Source organism: Ranitomeya variabilis, chromosome 1, assembly GCF_051348905.1.
Source record: "Ranitomeya variabilis isolate aRanVar5 chromosome 1, aRanVar5.hap1, whole genome shotgun sequence".
Classification (NCBI taxonomy): domain Eukaryota; kingdom Metazoa; phylum Chordata; class Amphibia; order Anura; family Dendrobatidae; genus Ranitomeya; species Ranitomeya variabilis.
Genome location: NC_135232.1, coordinates 1,035,606,930 through 1,035,621,124, shown reverse-complemented (window position 1 = coordinate 1,035,621,124; position 14,195 = coordinate 1,035,606,930). Strand labels below are relative to the sequence as shown.

Below are 14,195 nucleotides of genomic sequence, written 5' to 3'. Positions count from 1 at the left end.
AATGCAATAAAACATTTTTTTTAATTTTTTCTCAGTTGCAATCAAAATATTTAGCATCTAATGAAATATCTTTTTCTAAGTCATGTATGTCAAGCATGCACCAACACTCAAAATAAACAAGAACATGCCCCAACATTAGAGACTGTTTCTCAATATGTGAGATGTAATTGTGGCGCCCCAGGGTCTTGGTCGACACAGTACCATTGCTTTCCTCACAGGGAGAGTGATGTTATGTTTGGAAAGGAGATTTTTTATCAGGTAACCACAATGCATACAACATGTTCACACTCCAGACCAGAAGGCGGAGCTCTAAGCCTAGTTTAGGGTGAACTCCCCTATAAAAACATCCTGATCTGGAGGGAAAGAGTTCAGTTTCAGTTTCAGTTCAGAAAGTGAGAGACACAGAAGAGAGCAGACCGACATAGAGTGTCAGAAGGTCTGAAGGGGCCTGTAGTCTGAAGTACTGCAGCCCCTGGAGGAAGAGACATACAGAAAGCCGAACATTGTTCAGTGAGTGTGCAGGAGAGTGAAGCACAGGAGAGAAACACCAGTTGGAGACCAGCCACGAGCAGGCTGCCTCCTTCTGAGGCGCAGAGACCGGTAGCCGGAACACCGAGGTTGTAAGGGCCTCTACAACTTACATCAGAGACCGTCAGGACAGCTGAACTTCAAGTTACCTGTCCGCCTTAATATTCAGGAGACACAGTGACACCTTTAGAGCCCGGGGCGTGCTAGAATCCCTATAAACAGACTCAAGTCACCAGTCATACGGGTTATTGTCCTATCCTATACGGGGGACAGAGAGAGAACATCTGTGAGGACCTTATCTGAAGCCATAGGCAGTAAAGGACTACAACACCACAGCACTAGAGGAAGGCTTTTAACTCCACTTGGTAAAGGGGTCTCTGGATTTGCTTCCAAGCCGGCCGGACCCTGCCTGCCCTGTGATCTGGTGTCCTGGACTGTGGCTGCCGAAGTCTTCAGTAAACAAGGTAAAGTGACTGCAAACCTGTGCCCCCTTCTTTACTGCGCCATTCACCATCTTCCATCTACACACTGGGAGCCCTGGGAAAATACTTTGCTGTGGGAAGTTATACCATCTAGCTGCCATAACATCGCACCAGAGGACCCCTTAAAGCAACGTCGGTCCCCACTGACCGAATACCACAGGTGGCATCACGAACATAAACTTTATTCCCTTTAAAGACCTTCCCCTTTTACATGGGCGCCCAGGGCCATGGACCGGGTCACCACCGTGACATCCCCTGTGAACCGAGAACCCCACTGCCCAGGCGGGGCGACTCATAATGATACAGCTCTGATATCCTGGTCTAGCCTTCTGCATGATTGGAAATCACAAATGACTAACACCTTTCAGATAAAATCCCTGTGGGGAGAGGGACACAGCTGAGTTTATCTGTGTCACATTACAAACCCTTCTATCAGATTTCCTCTCCTAGCACTGTCACATCTGCTGTACTGCTCTCCTAGCACTGTCACATCTGCTGTACTGCTCCATCCAAAAGCTCAAAGTCTCAGTAATCACACTTATGTTTGTTGTCCTCAACTTGTAATCACTCTACAGTGAGACAGGAGCAGGATCTCATTACATTTCACACAGGATTAGTACAGGACAGCTGTGTAATGACAACCCTTATCTAACGGTAGAGCAATTACAAGTTGCTTGAGCAACAGCAGACATAATTATTGACAAATTCAGTAATCATGAGAACTTATAGAATGGTTTGTAATGTGAACCCACTAAATTCAGCTGCACTGTCATGCCCCAGCACTGACAAATGCAGGAATTTAGACCAGGAGACCAGGACTGTCTTTCATTTGTGTCGTACACTGAGAAACCTGCTCTAAGCTATGGTGGGGGTGTGTTCTTCTTTCCTTTGAGTGTTATATCTATCTTATGATTGTTCAACATCATGAACAATTTGGTGACAGGTCCTCTTAAAAATGCAGTGGTGCCTTCCCAGACATTCCTTGTTTTGCTAATGGCCTGGATTGTTGTTATGTAGAAAAAATAGTGAAATAATCTATGTCAATGATCAAGGTTTGGTGTTCAAATGTCACATTGGTTAAAGATCAAATTATGTATTACTAGATGGTGGCCCTATTCTAACGCATCGGGTATTCTAGAATATGTATGCGTAGTGTATAGCACAGCCCACGTAGTATATTGCACAGCCACACAGTACATTGCGCAGCCCACGCAGTACATTGCACAGCCCACGCAGTACATTGCGCAGCCAACGCAGTACATTGCGCAGCCCACGCAGTACATTGCGCAGCCAACGCAGTACATTGCGCAGCCAACGCAGTACATTGCGCAGCCCCAGTAGTACATTGCGCAGCCCACGTAGTACATTGCGCAGCCCACGTAGTATATTGCGCAGCCAACGCAGTACATTGCACAGCCCATGTTGTATATTGCACAGCCAACGCAGTACATTGCGCAGCCCACGCAGTACATTGCGCAGCCCGCGCAGTACATTGCGCAGCCTACGTAGTACATTGCGCAGCCCACGTAGTATATCGTGCAGCCCATGTTGTATATTGCGCAGCCCATGTTGTATATTGCGCAGCCCACGTAGTACATTGCGCAGCCCACGTAGTACATTGCGCAGCCCACGTTGTACATTGCGCAGCCCACGTTGTACATTGCGCAGCCCACGTAGTATATTGCGCAGCCCACATAGTATATTGCGCAGCCCACGTAGTATATTGCGCAGCCCACGTAGTGTATTGCGCAGCCCGCACTGTATATTGCGCAGCCCACGTTGTATATTGCGCAGGCCACGTTGTATATTTATCAGCCCACGTTGTATATTGTGCAGCCCACGTACTATATTGCGCAGTCCACGTAGTATATTGCACAGCCCACGTTGTATAGTCACGTAGTATATTGCCCAGCCACGTAGTATATAGCACAGCCCATGTAATGTATTGCCAGCCCATGTAGTATATTGACCAGCTACGTAGTATACAGCACAGCCCATGTAGTATATTGCCCAGCCACGTAGTATATTGCCCAGCCCATGTAGTATATTGCCCAGCCCATGTAGTATATTGCCCAGCCACGTAGTATATAACACAGCCCACGTAGTATATTGCGCAGTCCACGTAGTATATTGCGCAGCCCACGTTGTATAGTCACGTAGTATATTGCCCAGCCACGTAGTATATAGCACAGCCCATGTAGTATATTGCCCAGGCACGTAGTATATAGCGCAGCCCATGTAGTATATTGCCCAGCCCATGTAGTATGTTGCCCAGCCACGTAGTATATTGCACAGATCATGTAGTATATTGCCCAGCCACGTAGTATATTGCCCAGACCATGTAGCATATTGCCCAGCCCACGTAGTATATAGCAATGTGGGCATCATATCACTGTTAAAAAAAAGAAATAAAATAAAAAATAGTTATATACTCACCTTCCGGAGCCCCCGGATCCAAGCGAAGCGGTTACCTACGCTGCTCGTGCGCTCCGGTCTCAAGAGTGCATTGCGGTCTTGCGAGATTATGAAGTAGCCGTCTCGCGAGACTGCTACGTCCTCATCTCGCGAGATCGCAGCATGGACCGGTTACCGGAGCGTCGCGAGAGGGAAAGGCCTGTTGTCGATCCGGGGCCGACGGACGGTGAGTATATAACGATTTTTTTTTTTTTTTAAATTATTTTTAACATTAGATCGTTTTACTATTCATGCTGCATAGGCAGCATGAATAGTAAAAAGTTGGTTACACAGGGTTAATAGCAGCGGTAATGGAGTGCGTTACCCGCAGCATAACGCGGTCCATTACCGCTGCCATTAACCCTGTGTGAGGGCAGACTGGAGGGGAGTACGGAGCGGGCACTGACTAAGGGGAGGAAGAGGCGGCCATTTTTCCGCCGGACTGTGGCCGTCGCTGATTGGTCGTGGCTGTTTTGCCATGACCAATCAGCGACTTGGATTCCATGACAGACAAAGGCCGCGACCAATGAATATCCGTCACAGACAGACAGACAGAAGGACAGACAGAAAGACGGAAGTGACCCTTAGACAATTATATAGTAGATTTATGGGAGAACCAGTAATAGTATTATAATATCATAATGTGTACAAGCCCTTTGTAGCAAGCTTTTGTATCTATTACTGACACTCAGAAATTGTATTTGACATGACAGCCAAAAAAGGATTATTTTTCCACTAACATTTTGCTTTATCTAATTCTTTTAATTTTCTTGTCTTTGATTCTTGTTATGTTTGTTTTTTTAATTACTTTCAGCAAAACAAAAGCTATAAAAAGGAAGGAAGAAAAACAATTTACTTGGTCTGATTACCGGTACATTTTAGCATTATTGCAAGACTCCTGTGATGTTTTCACTGCAGCAGACCTACAAGGTAATATGAAAATATGCTTTCAAGATATTTCTCTATAGAGTCTTTGTTCAAACATCTGTTCTTTTGTCCATTTTTGTGCCATGTTCTCCTGTGTCTCAGAAAAGCAAAGAAATCAATGTTGACAGAATAACAGTTTGTTGGTGCCTTTTTTGTGTGCATACACTCCACATAAAGAAGCGTAATCATATAAAATACATAGCAATAGCATTTACTTAATCTTTAGATTGCATTATAGTGTCTATATCCATATCAGAGTGTAATTCCTAATATTTCAAAACTATTCATTACATTTTTATTTATGTATTTTACATTTTAATTTACAGATGAAAGATTATATGATACATTTTATGGAACTATTTCTAAAACCTGTATATCTCACTATGAGTAGTAACCAGTGGGATTTTGGCTTTGGTCTAACTTCAAGTTACAGTTGACGGCTAGAATCTTGCAGTCTCCTATGGGGCAAATTTCTGTCAATAAATTTTCCAATAAATGTCTGTTAACATGAAATAAACACAATTGTTCACTGAAATAAATTAAAATGAAATTTTAACCCCTCCCTCTACATATTTTATGGGCATTTATGACCAAAGCAAATTTAGCAATTTTGCTGATCCTTTATTATTGGTGGAAATTGTGTATATCCCTATGAATTATTATTATTTTTCTTTCAGGAAAATCAGGACTTTATTCAATTTTATACTATAAGTTTTCTCTTTTTTTCTTGTACATTTTACAAAAGGCCTAAAAATGTGGAAAAAAACTATTTTTATATTATTATTTTTAAATAAATACAATTTCCACTTTTGTATGTCCTGATTACACTGATACCTGATATGCTGGTGTATTTTATTTTTTTAGACTGGTAAATGATCTCAAGACCCTTTTGTACTATTTTAAGTTTTTAAAAGGAATTCAATATTCAGATTCCATATCAAACTACATAAAACATTATTTTATAATTTTTTTTTCTTAAAGGGGACTTGGAACGGATTCTTGAAATAGAACTTCTTACTGTTAGACCCGCTATGAAGGCTCTTAATAAGATGACGATGTGATGTGATAAGCCTATTACAACCTTCCTCCAAGTTTCTACTGTAAGTTATCAGCTAAGACATGGATATTTCACCACTACTTGCAGTGCTATCCCTTTTATGGCATCCTTGTAGAATAAGGCCCGTTAATGACCAACGTAGCGTGCTTCGAGGCTACGGTGCAAGCGCTCACCATCTCAATTCCCCACATGGGTAATCAGTTTTTATAGTACCTTATTCATGTATAGGGACCATGGACTACAACCCATACACAAATAGAATGTATGTACCTGATATGATTGTACTTCTGGACAAATATTGTGCGAACACTGTGTTGACACTGTAATCAATATGCGAATATTGTCATTATTTTAAAAAATATTTTTTGCCTCATGTCATGATTAGACACTGATGACTCTGGGCAGCACTATATGCACCACCTGAAAACTCACTTGTGGGGGGGTTTCCACTGTTTAGGCGCATCAGGGGCTACAAAACGTGACATGGCGTCCAATATCTATTCCAGTCAATTTTGTGCTCCAAAACTCATGCCTTGCTCCTTCCCTTCCAAGCCCTGTTGTGTGCCCAAACGGTAGTCTTTCACCAAATGTGGGTATCGGCATACTCATAAGAAATTGCCCAACACATGGTATAGTCCATTTTTTCCTGTTACACTCGTGAAAATGAAAAATTTTGAGCAAAACCAACATTTTTTGAGGGAAAACAGCTCAACATTATAGCATTCTGTGAAGCATCTGTGGGTTTAAGATGCTCACCACACCTCTATTTAAGCTTCTTGAGAGGTGTAGTTTCCAAAATGTTTTTTTTCTTCACTTTTTAGGCACATCAAGGGCTCTGTGTCCACTATCTGTTCCAGCTAATAAAGTTTTTGAATGTGGTTTTGAGGACTTTGAGGAGTGCAGTTTTTATAATGGTGTCATATTTGGGTATTTTCTATCATATAGGTACCTCAAAGTCACTTCAAATGTGATATGGTCCATACGAATATTGGTTTTGCAAATTTTGTTGAAGAATTGAGAAATTGCTGATCAAGTTTTAACCCTTCTAACTTTCTATCAATAAAAAAATGTTTAAAAAATTATGCTGATGTAAAGTAGACATGTTGTAAATGTTATTAATTTACTTTTTTGTGTTATATAACTATATGGTTTAAGGGCATACGGTAAATAAATTAAAGTTTGAAAATTGAGAAATTTTCACAAAATTCAGATATTTTCACAAATAAATGCAAAAAATATTGGACTAAAGTTAGCACTAATATGAAGTACAATATGTCATCACATACAATCTCAGAATCAGTTAGATCTGTTGAGCGTTCCAGAGTTATTACATCATAAAGTGACACTGGCCAGAATTGAAAAAGTTGGCCTGGTCAGGAAGGTGAAAACAGGCTGGATTAAGTGGTTAAAACTGCCCCGATTTGGTCTAAGTGCATGGTTCATTCCATGTGTCAAAATGTACCAGGAGATGACCACTAATGTTTCAATTCAAAGAAAGCAAGTAGTGATATTGTTAACAGTGAAGAATTGGAACACCAAGCGTATTGTAATGTTATCAGAAACCATATTGCACTTCCAGACCTGTCTAGCTATTGCTACCAGCGCATGCCCTCCATACATTGTCAGCTTTCAGTGACTGATAAGTGACGTTTCATGTAATCTACGTGTTCTTCTTTTTTTCTCTTGTGGGTACCTATGCCAAATATGTTATAATTCAATATAAAGTGGACCAAAGCAAGATGCCATACAGGTATTAAATAAAAGTAATCTGCCAGAAAGTGTTTGCTATATAATCTTAGAGTATAATATACTGCAAGAAATCCTGATTCCAACGATGTATCACTTACTGGGCTGTCGGCTGTTGTTTTGATAGAATCCTTGTAAGGCTAAGTCCACATTTGCGTCTCTGTGCAGACCCCCTTTTATACAGCAGGGACTTTGCAGGTGGTGAAATCATTTCCTGGACGTGATTAGTGTGAAGAACGCATGCGCATCGAACGCATGCGTACTAATGTGTTCCCATAGACGGTAATGCGTTGTTTTGACGCACTCATCCGCAGGCGTATGTCTGCGCTAAATTGACGCCTCAAAAAAATGCAACATGTTACGTTTGCGGCACACCGCAAATCGACAAATGCGTATGCATCCGCATGCAAATTCATGCTAATGCATGTCCCTGCATACACAATGTTAAATATATGTATGCAAGACGCATGCGGATCGGTACGCAGGTACACGCTGCGCGCACATACCCTAATGTGAACCCGGCCTTAGTCTGGTTTAGATGTAGCAGAGCTAAGACTTCTGGGATATATATAACTCCTCCCACACCCCTGATTTGCAGCTTCCCGTGTACACTGTGAATTGTCAGCAATATGCCGATCGGTGGTGGAGGCTGGTTTACGCAGATTAGCTGGACTGCCTGGCATGTGAGATGTAGTGTTAATATCCTGCTGATAAAACACTGATTGTATTGACACTACAACATACAGCCTAATAAGTGACACATCCCTGGAATCACACTCTTATGCCCTATATTATGCTCTTTTCAGATTATATATCAAAAATTTGCTGATATGTAGCCCTAACCTTAACCCCTTTCTGACCTCGGACGGGATAGTACGGCCGAGATCAGATACCGCACTTTGATGCAGGGCTCCGGCGGTGAGCCCGCATCAAACCCGGGACATGTCAGCTGTTTTGAACAGCTGACATGTGCCCCCAATAGCGGCGGGTGAAATTGCGATTCACCCGCCGCTATTAACTAGTTAAATGCTGCTGTCAAACGCAGACAGCGGCATTTAACCGGTGCTTCCAGCCGGAAATGAGCGCATCGCCGACCCCCGTTATATGATCGGGGGTCAGCGATGCTTCTGCAGAGTAACCATAGAGGTCCTTGAGACCTCTATGGTTACTGATCGCCGGTAGCTGTGAGTACCACCCTGTGGTCGGCGCTCACAGCACACCCGCATTTCTGCTGCATAGCAGCGATCTGATGATCGCTGCTATGTAGCAGAGGCGATCGAGTTGTGCCAGCTTCTAGCCTCCCATGGAGGCTATTGAAGCATGGCAAAAGTAAAAAAAAAGTTAAAAAAAGTGAAAAAAATAAAAAAATATGAAAGTTTAAATCACCCCTCTTTCGCCCCAATCAAAATAAATCAATAATAAAAAAAAATCAAACCTACACATATTTGGTATCGCCGCGATCAGAATCGCCTGATCTATCAATAAAAAAAGCATTAACCTGATCGCTAAACGGCATAGCGAGAAAAAAATTCGAAACACCAGAATTACGTTTTTTTGGTTGCCACGACATTGCATTAAAATGCAATAACGGGCGATCAAAAGAACGTATGTGCACCAAAATAGTATCATTAAAAACGCCAGCTCGGCATGCAAAAAATAAGCCATCAACCGACCCCAGATCATGAAAAATGGAGACGCTACGAGTATCGGAAAATGGCGCATTTTTTTTTTTTTTAGCAAAGTTTGAAATTTTTTTTCACCACTTAGATAAAAAATAACCTAGTCATGTTAGGTGTCTATGAACTCGTACTGACCTGGAGAATCATAATGGCAGGTCAGTTTTAGCATGTAGTGAACCTAGTAAAAAAGCCAAACAAAAAACAAGTGTGGGAATGCACTTTTTTTGCAATTTCACCGCACTTGGAATTTTTTCCCGTTTTCTAGTACACGACATGGTAAAACAAATGATGTCGTTCAAAACTACAAATTGTCCCACAAAAAAATAAGCCCTCACATGGCCATATTAACAGAAAAATAAAAAAGTTATGGCTCTGGGAAGGAGGGGAGCGAAAAACGAACAAGGAAAAATGGAAAATCCCAAGGTCATGAAGGGGTTAAAGGCAATCTAACAACTGGGCTTGTAAGTAAAATTATGACATTATGGCAAAGCGACTTAAAGAAGCACTCCCATCAAAGTTTATATCCTCTTAATATATTGCAGTCATCATATTATATATCACTGTGTACTTACAATTGCTCATTTTGCCTTTCGACCAAGTTACTTCTGCTCTTTTCTCTGCTCTATGTAGAAACAGGAAGTCTCTTTTCCTTGCATGATTCATTTACCTCTTTAACTCCAGACTCCTTTGCTCCCTCTTCCCCCAGCCAGGGACTTTGCAGTGATGACTCATGCAGGGAAAAGAGACTTCCTGTTCCTACATAGAGCTAAAAGGGTCCAGCTAGTCAGTTTTTAATCAGATGATGTCATAGACCTAATGGAAAAGAGACAAATTAACAGTGTGCAAATGCAAAATGAGCTAAGTACATGGCTGCAATATACTAAGAACATACAAATTTTAATGGGAGTGCCTAACAAAAAATTAGGCATACTTCCAACCACTGCAAAAAAAATGACAAATTTGGATTTTTGGCAATAATTAGAAGGTCCTCTGGATCCTTGCTTCCCACAGGGTTATAAGGCTACTTTCACACTAGCGTCGCAATGCATCGTTTTGGAGAAAAAACGCATCCTGCAAAATTGCCTGCAGGATGCGTTTTTTCTCCATAGACTTGCATTACTGACGCATTGCGACGGATTGCCACAGGTTGCATCCGTCGTGCGACGATTGTGTCGTGTTGCATCGGACCGTCGGCACAAAAAAACGTTACATGTAACGTTTTTTGTGCGTCGTGTCCGCCATTTCCGACCGCGCATGCGCGGCCAGAACTCCGCCCCCGCCTCCCCGGACATCACAATGGGGCAGCGGATGTGTTGAAAAACTGCATCTGCTGCCCCCGTTGTGTTTTTTTTCCACTGCATTGCGATGTGCATCGTACGAAGCTAGTGTGAAAGTAGCCTTAGGCGGTTGTAATTTTTACTATGGCACGTTGGTTATGAAAACTCAGTGAAGAAGGTCAAGCCCAGAAAATTTTGGACAAAACAGCAAACAAATCACACATACAACAACAAGAAAGAATCATTTCAAAGGAAAATATGAACAAAATATCCCTGAGAAACCTAACAAAGCAAAAATCCGGGAACACTTCTTTGGACATGGAAGCCAAAAGCGAGGCCTATGAGTAGCACATTTGATTTTGAGTAATATAAACCCTCAAAAGTATACTCTACAATATTCCCTACATTAACTCTAGAGAATACTGAGCAATCAGATAAAAGCACTGTCTTCTGCTTTGTAAAAGAAAAAAGAAAAAGCCTTGGTAGAGACAGACAGCAGTGCTACCTGGCTCATCATAAATCGCTGCTGGAGGTTTCATAATCTATGTAAATGTGGCGTAGTTGAAAGACCCTTTCATGGTATTATACTTTAAACAACTGAAAGAATGCAAATTTATGGTATACAATACAAACAAATGCAAATAGCCTTGCCCATTAATTCATCTATTTTTCTTTTTAAAAAAGTGGCCATTTACCTTTTCAAATTCATCAGATACATAGAAGTTATATCAGTGATGGCACATTTCCTCGAAGAATAAAAATAGATATTCATAATGCACAGACAGATGGAAACTCATTAACAAACCTTGAAGCTATGCATGTCACAACCACAGAAATAAAAACAGAACATCCGGTGTATCTGGAGTGAAGTGTTATGTGTCTGTCCATGTTGTGCTTGTTGGGGTAGTCATTAAGCCTCTTAGCCATTACACACAACGCTCAATATTTATTCATATATAATTTATAGGAATGCAAGACAGGAATGTGCAACATACAAAGCAGCATTATGTAAGCTTCAGTAAGCACCTGGATCAATGTAGCTGACTACATTTCATGAATTGCAAGGACTGGCATTAACGTAGATTAGTATTCGAGGCAGGAGCATTGCTAGGGTCAGAAAAGATCAGGGACTCAAGCCCCAAGGCATATTTTGTGACCTCTTTGGTATTAAAAACAAATTAACGGCACAGATAACACAGCGATAATTCTCAGCACAGATAATGTAGTAGATATTACTTGCAGTCCTATGTAACATCACATAACACCCCCAGGCATTGTACAGTAGGGTGGTCATACAGGCACATGGAGGCCACACACAGTGTGAGCATCTTTTCCTTGTCATGAGGAATTTCCACTGAAGTTGGATCAGCCTGTAATTTGATTTTCCTCTTTGATTTTGAGCATCATTCCAAATCAAGACCTCCATGGGATATTCACTTTGATTTACATTGATAATTGTAATGTTTTATTGTTCTGAACACATTCCACTATGCAATGAATAAAAATTTGCAATTGGAATATTTCATTCAGAGATAACTAGGATGTGGTATTTTAGTGTTCCCTTTATTTTTTTGAGCAGTATATATCTTTTCATTCTCACAGTTCAACATTGTAAAATTGTGTGAAGCACCTGGAGGTTCAAGGTGCTCATCACACTTCTAAATAAATTAGGGATCTAGTTTCCAAAATGGGGTCACTCGTGGGGGATTTCCACTGTTTAGGCACATCAAACGCTCTCCAAATTCGATATGACACTCACAGACCATTCCATTAAAAGCTGCATCCCAAAACGTAAATCCTTCCTTTCAGTAGTTTTCCACCATATATGAGGTATTTGCATACTCAGGAGAAATTTCACAGCAAATTTTGAGTTCAATTTTATCCTGTTACCCTAGTGAAAATAAAAAAAATTGGTCTAAAATAACATTTTTGTGGGAAAAATTTATTTTTTTCTTTTCATAGCTCAACATTGTAATCTTTTGTGAAGTGTCTTGGGGTTCAAAGTGCTCACCACATATTCCTTGAGGGGTTTAGTTTCCAAAATGGCATCACTTGTGGGGGTCGCCACTGTCTAGGCACAAAAAGGGCTCTCCAAACACGATATGGCATCCACTAATGATTCCAGCCATTTTAACTTTTAAAAAGTCAAATTTGAGCCCTGCCGTGCTCCCAAACAGTCGTTTTCCACCACATATGGGGTATCGTCATACTCAGGAAAAATTGCACAACCATTTTTAGCGTCGATTTTCTCCTGCTACTTTTGTGAAAATTAAAAAATGAGGCTAAAATAACATTTCTGTGGTAAAAATATGATTTTTTGTTTTCACGGCTCAACATTATAATTTTATGTGAAGCACATGGGGGTTCAAGATGTTCGCGACACATCTATATAATTTCCTTTAGGGGTGTGGTTTTGAAAATTGGGTCACTTGTGGGGGGTTTCCACTGTTTAGGCACATTAAGGGTTCTCCAAACTTGTCATGACGTCTTTTCTCGATTCCAGCCAATTTTGTGTTAAAAAAGTCAAACGATGGCTTTAATAGAATGGGCATTAGATGAGTTTAACTGTGTTTGTTATTTTAAAATAAAAAAGTAAAACAGTGTTTTTTTTATTTCAAATAAAGTACTTTATATTAGCTGTGTGTTTATTTTCAATATAACTTTAGGATTAGTAATGGATAGGTGTCTTGTAGGCATCTTTCTATTAGCTGCTGAAATGTCCTGAAGGCATTGATTAGGCCAAAGAGCATCTGGTTAAATTCAGACAGTCACATAGAGTGGATGACTGCAGTCGATCTGTAGCAGTTATAGGAACCTGCCAGTAGCCACTGGCTAAATCTAGAGAAGAGAAGAGAAGTACCTCGGCTTTCCCAGAATGGACAGGGACTCTTCAATCATGGGCAAGGGGTAGAAGTACTGTACAATAAAGGCATTCAGTCATCGGTAGTTGATTCAGAACCTCAAGGTTCCCTCTTTCTTCCAGACCAGTAAAATGGGTGCGACCCTGGGGCTCTGGCTTTCCCAAATGACTGCGTATCACAGCATATGTGAAAATAACTCCTTAACCTCTTGGTACATCTGCTGGGGAATCTGACAGTAACTTTCTCTAATAGGACAAGTGGTTCCCGTGGGGACATCGTACTGAATGGCCTCAGTGCATCCGAAGTCATCCTCATGAAGAGCAAACAATCTTTAGTAGCACTGCAGCAATTCTTCTATGTGCCCCACTTGTTCGGGAGAGCATTCAGTGAGATCAGCCTCGATTTGTTCCAGGATTCGGTCAACCCGTTTTTCCACTTTGTTTTCTTTTACAGTGAGGGAGACTGACAGAGTTCAAGAATCTCAGTTCACTGGGGTCAACTCGATGGCAGCATGCTTGGTGAGGTCTTCCGGCATTACATACAACTAAACAATCTCTTTTTGGAGTGTTAACTGTAAGTTCGTTCTGCTCAAGTTGATGCAGCATACAGGCACATGCCCCTACCTTACTGTAACCAGTGTGTGGGCAGCTAAGAGTCCAGGAATTGTCTCATCTCCTCCTATGGGATCAGTCTGTACCTCTACCCTTTCTATTGGCACACAGGCCTACACCGGTATGGTGAGTACAGTTTGTCCGACAGGCAAGGTTAACATATCTTCTGACGGTATGACTACTTTGCCAAGGAGCTGGGAGGTGTAACATAATTTCTTGGTTAGATAGCCGTGTGCACAACCGAATATGGTGCACGGGTAGGTTCCCAAACCGTAATCAATTAAAATACAAAACCCGGCACTCAACTTAATGGTGTGAAGAAATAACAGATTTATTGCGTCCCAAATCCAACAAAAACGTTTCAGTCTCACAACGGGACCTTCATCAGTAACGTAATTTGGGATAATGTCAAGGGAAGGTGACTATATGACCTGTCAGGAAGATGAGTCGATATAGTACGGACTCCCCAATAGTGAGAGAAAGGTATTTAGCCTGTGTATGGGCTTGTCATCGCGGCGTCCACCGCTGTATGTGGATACAGCGGTGGACGCCGCGATGACAAGCCCATACACA

The 14,195-nt window shown here is 41.4% G+C and overlaps 1 long non-coding RNA gene across 2 annotated transcripts in view; it reads left to right on the top strand.

Moving 5' to 3' along the window:
- LOC143784606 (uncharacterized) overlaps nucleotides 1-6,521 on the top strand; it is a 112,158-nt gene extending 105,637 nt beyond the window's left edge. The window contains exons 2-3 of one of the 2 annotated variants that reach the window (XR_013217850.1): nucleotides 4,279-4,394; nucleotides 5,373-6,521. This is a non-coding gene — a long non-coding RNA (uncharacterized LOC143784606). The remainder of the gene's footprint in view (nucleotides 1-4,278; nucleotides 4,395-5,372) is intronic. The other variant, XR_013217858.1, reaches the window with a different exon arrangement.
- The last annotated feature ends 7,674 nt before the right edge of the window (nucleotides 6,522-14,195 follow it).